This window comes from Silene latifolia, chromosome X (assembly GCF_048544455.1).
Source record: "Silene latifolia isolate original U9 population chromosome X, ASM4854445v1, whole genome shotgun sequence".
NCBI lineage: Eukaryota > Viridiplantae > Streptophyta > Magnoliopsida > Caryophyllales > Caryophyllaceae > Silene > Silene latifolia.
Window position 1 is genome coordinate 269854694 of NC_133537.1, and position 7346 is coordinate 269862039.

Genomic DNA, 7346 nt, shown 5'->3' on the forward strand with positions numbered 1-7346 from the left:
GATTGCTCGTGTCGAAAATTGTGAACGCTTGTTTCTTCCATCCATTTTGGTAAAGGCAATTCGATTTGAATCGTCCTCAACATTTGCACTTGAGAAAGTGGTATTTTGTGGAAAGGGAGAAAGGCTCATTTTTTGTATTTTGGTGGGAAAGGGAATGGTTTTCCCTTTTTTTATTGAGGTTGTTTTTTTGTATGTGGGGATGGTTTTTGTATGGGGATGGTTGTTTTTTTATTGTGGGAATGGTTGTATCCTTCTTGTGTAAGAAAGGACTGCCTACGTATTCACCTGAAGAGGTGAAATCAAACCATGATCGTAGTTCGAAATGTTTTGTGAATTTAATTTGGGTTTTGTGGTTGTATCCCTCAGGCATAAGAGGGACTGCCTACGTATTCACCTGAAGAGGTGAAATCAAACCATGCTCGTAGTTCCGGGGGTTCGTTTTTGGTAGTGCAAATGGACGTTGCCTTTGACGGATCAAAGGACATTCGAAACGGGCAAGGTGCTGCAGCTTAGACTCGATAAAACATACAATTTCAAATCAGAACATATTGAGGAACTTGACTTGAAAAGGGTTGAGGTTGGTGGCTAGTTGCAAAACTAGGCTAGGTTGTTGGTTGATAGGGTTCAAGGGTAGTATTTCTTGAGTTGGTCTAGGTTGGTCGGGTTTGTAAAGTCCTCCCCATCTAGGTCACTCAGTCTCACTGCGCCCCCCGAAAGTATTTTCTTGACCAGGTATGGCCCGGCCCAGTTGGGTTTGAATTTTCCCCTCGGATCGACGGGTAATGGTGCTCGAACTAACTTGAGGACCAAGTCGCCCTCTTGGATGTTTCTGGGTTTAACCTTTTTGTTGAATGCCCGTTGTATACGTCGTTGGTTTAGCTGGACGTTGTGTAAGGCGTTGGGTCGCCGTTCGTCTAGAAGAGTGAGCTGTTTGTACCTTCGACGGGTCCATTCCGCCTCAGGGACTTGACTCTCCAGTAGGATGCGTAGAGATGGGACCTCTAACTCTACCGGTTGGACCGCCTCCATGCCGTATGCTAGGTAGAAGGGTGTGGCGCCTGTCGGTGTTCGAAAGGAGGTTCGGTATCCCCAGAGTGCGAATGGGAGTTTGCTCGGCCAATCTCGGTAGTTGTCTTGCATTTTCTTGATAATGGTGACAAGAGTTTTGTTCGCTGCCTCCACCGCTCCGTTAGTTTGGGGACGGTAGGGGGATGATCGATGTCGTTTGATCTTGTATTTGTCCAGCAAAGCCCGAGTTTCCGCCCGGAAGTGAGAGCCTTGATCGCTGATGATTTCATGGGGTACCCCATATCGGCAGATGATGTTGTTTTGAATGAACTTGGCCACTTTTTTGGCGGTCAAGACTGTATATGACTGCGCTTCCACCCATTTGGTGAAGTAGTCGATGGCGACGAGGACGAAGCAATACCCCTTGGTGCCTATCGGGTTGACTTTCCCGATGATGTCGATGCCCCAGGTTGAGAAAGGCCAGGGTGACGTCATGGTGTATAAAAGGGATGGTGGTATATGTTGTATATTGGCGAAGATTTGGCAATTGTGGCAATGTTTGACGTAGTTACGGCAATCGGCTTCCATGGTTGTCCAGTAGTAACCTAGCCGCATGATTTTCCGTGTAAGCATCATTGCACTCATGTGAGGGCCACATTCTCCGTCGTGGACCTCTCCCATGACTTTTTTGGCTTTGTGATGGTCGATGCAAAGGAGGAGAATTCCTTGGGGTGTTCTTTTGTATTGTTGATTTTGGTTTATCACGAATTGTGATGCAAGTAAACGGATGGCTCTTTGTCCTCTTTGGTCAGAGTTGGGAGGGAATTCGTTTTTGGTTTTGTAATTGAGGATGGCTTGGTACAAAGGTTCATCATGGCTTTCCTCGTCGTCGGTAATGGCACAAATGTGAGCTGGCTCGCTCCTTCTCTCGACGCAAAGGGGCATCGATGTCATGTCGTCAGGTATGTTGACGAGCGCGGCAAGTTTTGCCAGGGCATCAGCAAATTGATTTTCCTCTCGTGGCAAGTGGAAGTAGTCGACTTGGTCGAAGAACTCGGCCTCTTGATTGATCTTTGCTCGGTAGGGAGCTAAGCTGTCAGATCGGATTTTCCATGATCCAGATACCTGATTGATGATGAGTGAGGAATCGCCATGGACCCTCAATCTCTTGATGCCAAGTGTGATGGTTGCTTGTAGGCCGATGAGGCATGCTTTATCTTCAGCGACATTGTTGGTGACGGCGAAGTCTAGCTTGACCGAGATCGGAACATGTTCTCCCTCTGGTGAAATTAGAAGGATTCCTACCCCGAAGCCTCTCAGATTAGATGCACCATCAAAATATAGGTCTTATGCGTCGCAGTCGGCACAAAGGATGTCTTCGCCAGGAAGTGACCATGTGTCGGTCGTTGGATCCTCGTTGACGGGATTTTCTGCCAGGAAATCGGCAACTGCTCTTCCCTTGATAACCTTGAGGGGTACAAACTTGAGATCAAATTCGGACAGCATGAGTGTCCACCTAGACAGCCTTCCGTTTAGCACGGGTTTTTCGAAGATGTATTTGACTGGGTCCATCTTGGAGTAGATGTGGACCGAGTAGCTAAGCATGTAATGCCGCAGCTTCTTTGTTGACCATACTAGGGCAAGGCATGTCTTTTCCAGTTGGGTATACCTCGTCTCGTACTCAATGAACTTTTTGCTGATGTAGTAGATGGCTCGCTCCTCGTTGCCAACTGTTTGTGCTAGCATTGCTCCCATGGCTTTGTGTCGAGAATGATCGGAGTACATGGGGATAGAGGAATCCGGTTGAGGTGGCATGAGGACAAGAGGTTTGGATAGGATTTCCTTTATCCTGTCGAATGCCTTCTGACAGTCGTCGTCCCAATCGGTGTGATCGGAGGCGCGAAGCTTCTTGAATATTGGCTCACAGATCATAGTGAGATTGGCAATGAACCGGCTGATGTACTGGACCTGATCGAGAAATCCCCGAATCTCCTTCTCATTCCTAGGCCGAGGCATTTGTTGTAGGGCTTTGATTTTGGTTGGATCAATCTCAATGCCTCTTTTGCTGACGACATGTCCCAAGAGTTTTCCGGAGGTGACCCCGAATGCACACTTTTGAGGATTTAGTCTCATGTTATATTTCCGTTTGGCGGCGAAGAATTTCCGGGAGGGCGCGATGTGGTCGTCCCGTTCTTTTGATTTGACGATCATGTCATCGACATATACCTCTACCTCCTTGTGCATCATATCATGTAGGAGAGTGGTAGCGGTTCTCTGACAGGTTGCCCTGGCGTTGATGAGGCCGAAAGGCATGACCGTGTAGCAATATGTACCCCACTGTGTAGTGAACGCAGTCTTGTGCATGTCTTCCTCAGCCATTTTAATCTGGTTGTACCCAGCATACCCGTCCATAAATGATAGGAAAGCATGCTCGGCAGTGTTGTATACCAGAATGTCAACATGTGTCAATGGGAAGTCGTGTTTTGGACTTGCCTTGTTCAGATCCCTGAAGTCGACGCAAACCCGAATTCTTCCGTCTTTCTTTGGTACCGGCACAATGTTGGCCACCCAATCCGAGTATTCAGATACTTTGATGAACCGGCTTTGTTGTTTGTCCACCTCTTCTTTGATTTTCAAGGCCCACTCGGGACGCATCCGGCGTATCTTACATTTCACGGAGTTTAGCCGGGTTTGATGGGTATCCGGTGCTCGCAATTTATCTGTCAATCCCAGGCATGTCTCTGTAAGACCAGGCGAACACGTCCTTGTATTCGTAGAGGAGGTCAATGAACTGTTGTCTTTCCGAGGGGTCCAGGGTTGTCCCTATCCTAAGTTCTTGACGTGTATTGTCGGTTCCTACGTTAATAGGCTCGGTTTCCTCAATGATGGGGGTTCTGGTTTCCCGTTTGTCAAGTTCTTTGGCTAAGTGAGGTGGGTAGTCACTCAATTCAAATTCCTCATAATCATTCAGAGTCGCATTGCAGTTAAATTGAGAAGAGTTATAAGCAAACTTAGCGTTCATTAAGTTAACACGAGCGAAAAGCTCGGAGAGGACAGACATCTCGTGGTCAGTCAGAGGCGACACAACAGAAGAAGTGGCCCCTGGAACAGGCTCCAGGTTGTCACCTTTCATGGGAATGGGGGTGACCTTAGTAGACTCAGCCTCTGAATCAGCCACGACTTTGTGATAAAATAGTAGGAAGGGGACCTTGACTGGGTCATCAAGAGTGTTAGGAGCTATAACAGACTCTGACTCCGACTCAGACTCAGACTCAGATCCTCCTTCACTTCCCTCCTTGAACATAGGGCCTTCTCCAGTTGTTATCTTGAGAATGTGGCCCTGGCGATCGGTCCACTTGACGGCCTTCCTCCAGCCCCGGGTGGCTTTCTCCGGTCGATATCGGAGATCAAGGCGGTTGGATCAAACTGATTGTCTTTCAGGGCGATGTTGATGATGTCCTCATAGTCGAGGCGTTTGACGTTATCTTCCCCAAAGAGTAGTGTGACAGCTTGTCCGTCGAGGCATGGTGACGGTTTGGACTCAGTTGATGCAGCTTCGATGTTGTCAGGAATAAAGTAGCAGTCCTAGAAGACTTCCACTCCCGGGTATCTAGCCCTGGCCACAGAGTCATAGATTGGCTCCGAAAAGCCGTGGTAGAGTTCAGACTCTCCCTCAGGGACGAAGTATCTGTTGAGGGTTAGGTGGTATGGACGGAGGACGACTCCGTGCTTCTTGCGTTTTCGGACTAGGAGGTTCATCTCCTGGACGTCTTCGTAAGTAGGTTCGTACCCCAGCCCAAAGGGAATGTTGGGGACCTTAGCCTGTTTCAAGGTAGGCAAAGGGTCCTTTAGTGGATTGAGCGGCAAACCCGGGAAATAACCCTGACGCATCATGATACGGTTGATCGTGAGGTTGGTGAACGGGTCACCATCAGAGGTTGCTGATTCATCAGTTATGGCGTTTACAGCCTGGAAACCCCACATTTCATTGTCGTCCTCCTCAATGGCTTGGGAGGCTACCCCCTTCTCATAATCGCTTTGATTGGGGAAGCGGGGATCGTGATTGTTTTCCCGTTGAAGGGGACCCTGATCTTTTGGTGGAGCGTTGAGGTGACCGCTTTGACGGCGTGAATCCAGGGACGTCCCAGGAGCATGTTGAAGGACGCGTCGATGTCGACCACTTGAAAACTGGTTTCTCTTTCTAATGGCCCGGTTGCGACGGTCAAAGTGACTAGCCCAACGACCTTGCGACGAGTGCCGTCGTAGGCGCGTACTCCTTGATTTGTTGGGATTAAATCAGATTCCTTGATACCTAGCCTGTGGGCAGTTTTGAGAGGAATGACATTCACGGCGGAGCCGTCATCCACGAGGACCATCGGTATATTTTTTTGGAGGCATTGTACGGTGATATACAGGGCCAGGTTATGATTGGCTCCGAACAGGGGGATATCCTCGTCGGAGAAGACGACCGGGTTACTCAGATCAGGGGCGTCTCTCGTCATGTGTGCCACTATTTCTTCCGGGGAAGAGGTGGAGGGCACGGTTAGTTTTCCCAAGGCCTGCAGTAGGGCCTGTCGGTGCTCAAAAGACGTTGCGATCAACTGCCAAATTGAGATCTCGGCTTTTACTTTCCGGAGCTGTTTCAGGATTGAGTTCTCGGGAGCCTTTGGTTGAGTGTCTATCTCTGGGACGATTTGTTCATTCGTTGTTGGAACGACCGCTGGGTTGCTCAGATTTTGATAGGGGCGTCCGAACCGGGTGAGTTGTCCGATTTCCTTCGTCCGCTTTTCCTTCCCCGGGATGACATAGACATCCTCAACATCATCCCGCCATATGCCGTTAATTTCAGGGTCTCAAGGATACCTTGGAGGGGTATTCCTCGGTGGGTAGTTCTTGTGGGGGATATTTTTGTGAGGGCGATTTTTGTGACGGTAGTTATTTTGAGGGTAGTTATTTTGAGGGTAATTCTCGTGAAGGTGGTTATTTCGAAGGTGATTTTCATGGAGTCTATCCCAGAATGGTCGCGGGAGCAATCCATCCTGGGGTGGATAGTTTTGAATGCTTGGGGAATTGTCCCTCGGACGTGGTGCCGGGGGATTGAAGATGAGTCGACGGTAGGCGTCGTCGAGTCGGGTGATTCTCTCGGAAAGGCTGGCAAAGGCCTCCTCAACTTGCTGAAACATAGTGAGCATAGTGGCAAAAGATCGAACACAAACACTCAGTCTGAAGGATCCTTTTCCAGAACATTCACTTCGTCGTCAATCGGCAAGATGAGATGAGAGCAGTCTAGGGTCGGCTCATCGTCAGAGATGGCGTGGATTCCCAGGGGATTCGTCTTGCTGTTCGGCTTAGTTGGTGGGGGTATGGGCAAATCTCCCTTCTCAATCATGTCTTGAATGAGGTGCTTGAGCTTGAAGCAATTTCGGTATCATGCCCCTTCCCTCGATGATACTGGCGGTAGGCGTTGGGGTTCCAAAATCGGGATTTCTTGGCGACGACCGGGTCCGGGGTGGGCCCGATCGGTTGTAGCTTCCCTTGGTCCATGAGCCTTTTTAGGGCACTTGCATAAGTTGACCCTATGTTGGTGAACACTCTATAGGGGCGTTCAATTTTCTTGGCAGATGGTTCGACAAGGTTAACCTCATCAATCTTGTTTGTCTGACCGTAAGGGCGAGATCCGGTTGAGGTGGATCCTTGATAACCCCTGCCGGTGGTCTTTGCTAAGACACCCTTTCGGAGGTCGTCCTCAATACGTGTCCCCAGAATCTACAGATCTTGAAAAGTTTTGATATTCTGATACCTCAGCAGGTTGGCATAAACCGGGCGGAGGTTGTTGACAAATTTTTCTACCAGAGTTGACTCACTCGGCTTACTGACCAACTGAGTACTCACTCTCCTACAACGGGTTAGGAACTCAGTGAATCCTTCCTTGTCGTTTTGGGTTAGCACCTCGAGAGTACGGGTGTTGGCCTAGATCTCGACATTGTCGGCATACTGTTTGGCAAACTCAACTGCGATCTCATCCCAAGTGGTAAGGTTTTTCGGGTCCAAGGAGTAGTACCATTGGCGAGGAATTGGCTCCAAAGAGGATGGGAAGATCCTGGTAAAAAGTTCCTGTTTGACCCCCTTAATGGCCATGTAGTGTTTGAAAGCACGGATGTGGTTGAGTGGGTCCTCCACTCCCTTGAACTTAGGCACATCGGTCGGGGTGAAGTTGTCGTAATGCTTGGTCCCCAACGAGTTCGAACCTTCGGTTATTTTCAAGGTGGATGTTGTTACCCCGGGCTAGGAGTTGTTCTTCCAAGAGTTTCAGCCTCTTTTCAGTCTCAGTCAGAGGT